Source organism: Rattus norvegicus, chromosome 3 (genome assembly GCF_021556685.1).
Source record: "Rattus norvegicus strain SHRSP/BbbUtx chromosome 3, alternate assembly SHRSP_T2T, whole genome shotgun sequence".
NCBI lineage: Eukaryota > Metazoa > Chordata > Mammalia > Rodentia > Muridae > Rattus > Rattus norvegicus.
In genome coordinates, this window is record NC_141536.1 from 50,725,903 (window position 1) to 50,728,823 (window position 2,921).

General features: G+C 39.0%; 1 pseudogene across 1 annotated transcript; it reads right to left on the bottom strand.

Moving 5' to 3' along the window:
- Positions 1-948: 948 nt before the first annotated feature.
- Rps3l1 (ribosomal protein S3 like 1) lies at positions 949-1,740 on the bottom strand (annotated as a pseudogene). Its single transcript, XR_015683546.1, has one exon. The product of XR_015683546.1 is annotated as a ribosomal protein S3 like 1 (transcript).
- Between the last annotated feature and the right edge of the window lie 1,181 nt (positions 1,741-2,921).

The window sequence follows — 2,921 nt, forward strand, 5'->3', positions numbered from 1 at the left end:
TCTTAATGTGCCTACTGGGATAGCAGTTACCCATGTACAGGTTTCTTTCTGCCAAGTCTTAGGATCTTAAACTTTACTCAACCGTTAACCACCACTCTGAATGGAAGTCTTATTTCAAATAGATTCTCATACTGGTGCAGGTGTCTCTGTTATGCTGGACTTCATCCCAGGGACAAATAGAGAAGAGCTCATGTAAAACTAAACAAAAGAGTTCTACTGACTTCTGTCTTAACTGGTTTCCAAGGACACAGAATGTAATAGAGTATGTAATCAATCTTGGTATTAGAAAGTTTCCTAATAATAGCAAAAAGATATGAGTAAGTTTCCTTATAATGAAAGGCTATCCAGGTAAAGGCTCCTTAGGCCTTAACACAAATGATTTAGGAAACATGCATTTGAGATATTTTTAGAAGATTTGTTAAGACTTGATTAAAATGTTTTATATCTTTGGAAATGTTCACTAGTGGAGGCAGCCAAGTAGAACAAACAAACAAACAAACAAATAAGAACTTATGGGCATGCAGATACATTTTGTTTTATGTAAAATCCTGTTACTGAATTATTTCTTACTATAAAACATATATGCAATTAAGTTAAAAGCTTAAAATGATTTAAAGCCAAAGTGATGTGAAAATTATTGCTGCTATCCCCACATAGATCAGGATTTTGCTTCTCAAATCAGAATGTTACAACTTTTCATAAGGAGAAAATATATGCATTATGTATTTGTTGATTTCATTTATAAATGAGGCTTGGATATTAGGAGACTTAGTAAGATTTATAGAAATCTATATTTAAATCACTACTTTGGAGGCTATTTCAAACTTGTACTGTACAATCCAAACACCAAGGGTTTCTCTCCTTAGAATACTCCCAGGATGCCAGACAGAAACATTTTTTTCCTTTGTTCAAGATTTTATTAAACGTACTTACAAGACAACATCCAGCCTCCAGATGCAGCTGCTAAGACCCTGTTATGCTGTAGGCACTGGCTGAGGCATGGCGTGTGGCTCTGGCTTCCCACCCTTCTGTTCTGAGATGGGGGTGGTGGGCAAGATTTCATCTTTAGGTTCCACAATGCTCACATGATCAGGCAGAGGTTTCTTGGGACCAATCTTACCGCTTGGGTCCCAGGGCAGCATGATCTTCACTTTGATGCCCAGCACGCCCTGTCTGAGGAGCACATGGCGCACAGCAGTATCAACATAGTAGTTAACAGGGTCTCCGCTGTGAATCATCAGACCATCCACAAACTTCACGGACTTGGCCCTCTGTCCTCGGAGCTTCCCAGACACCACAACCTCGCAGCCCTCAGCCCCGCTTTCCATAATGAACCGAAGCACACCATAGCAGGCCCTTCGAACTGCAAGCCCTCCTAAGAGTTTGTAGCATAGAGACTCTGCCTGGGCAATGGCACACAGACCTCCTGTGGCCACTTTTTCTGCATACAGCTCTACGCTGCCTTCAGGGAAGACAAACTGTTTCTGGACAACTGCAGTCAGCTCTCTGATCCGACGACCCTTCTCCCCAAGAACATTCTGTGTTCTGGTGCCTAAAATAATGATTTCTGTTCTGGTCGGCGTAACTCGAACTTCAACTCTAGAGTAGCCATCTTCAGCCAGCTCCCGAGTGAGAAACTCATTCAATTCAGCTTTAAAGATGCCATCAGCTACAAACTTCCTCTTCTTGGAAATCTGTACCGCCATCTTGCTGCCGCGCGCCGCTGAAAGGAAAGGAGACCGAAACATTTTTAAGCAATGTTAGAGCAGAAGTTCCTTCCTCAAGAGGTGGTATAGTTGCAAGATGATCTGCAATGTAAAAGAAAAGTAGGCTAATTCCTCTGAAAGAATAAGCCTGTGGCTTAGAACACAAATTACAGCTCTATTTCCTGCAGGTAGTATTTTACATACTTATATATTTACAGATAAATATTAAGTGGAACTTTCAATTATCAATGCTGCTGTTCTTAATGTTATTTTTATTAGCATTGCTCATAAGTTGAACTATAGGAGTGCCCGTAAGATCAAACACAGTTACAACAGTTATTTATGAGGACGTGCTCAGTCAGTGTAGGAATCTAAACACCCTCACACTACAGACGGGCCTCCACCTCACTGATAACAGAAAGGTCCAGAAAGGATAAGTTATGAAGAAAGTAGAAAAGAAGTTTCAAAAGAGATGATAAATCTGGACAGCATTATATTTATATAGAAGCCTTAACAAGAATATCAATTCTATAATTTCTACACTTAGTTTTATTTATTTAATGCAATGTCTCTGTCTAAAGGTAATTGGAAACCACATTTTGGGGAATCGCAAGTCATTATGTGCAATCATGTTTAATCATGTTAATTTGTAAAGTGAATATGTGAAATGAAATCAGACGCATAGTATTTATAATAGTAGTTCGTTTAAGAAGTCTTCAGGTCGCAGGGCTGGAGATTTCGCTCAGTGGTTAAGAGTCTTCACAGCTCTTTCAGAGCACCAAGGTCCACTTCCTGGCCTATGTATTGCTTGTCTACTACCATTCATATTCCAGATCCAGGGCATCAGACAACCTCTTGTGGAGTTTGCAGAAGTGATACACATGGACACAGTCCAGCAAAATGCTCATTCACATAAAAAAATAGACAAAAAGAAATGCCTTCCATCCAGAGGAATATTTTCATTCAGTACTGTTGATTTAAATCTAGACCCATATTAATGTTTATCTCTGTTGAACACAAAATAGACTAGGTTAAACCATCATGAAACCTTAAGAAATAGATTTAACAATAGTCTAAGAACAGACAGAGCATTTCTGTCAAATATCATTACAGGATATCTAGTTTCCTCTTATTTATCAATATATCCTGCTGTTCTTTACTCATAATCCAAGAAAATGAACATACCTTTCCTCATTTCAGATGAGCCACTCATGT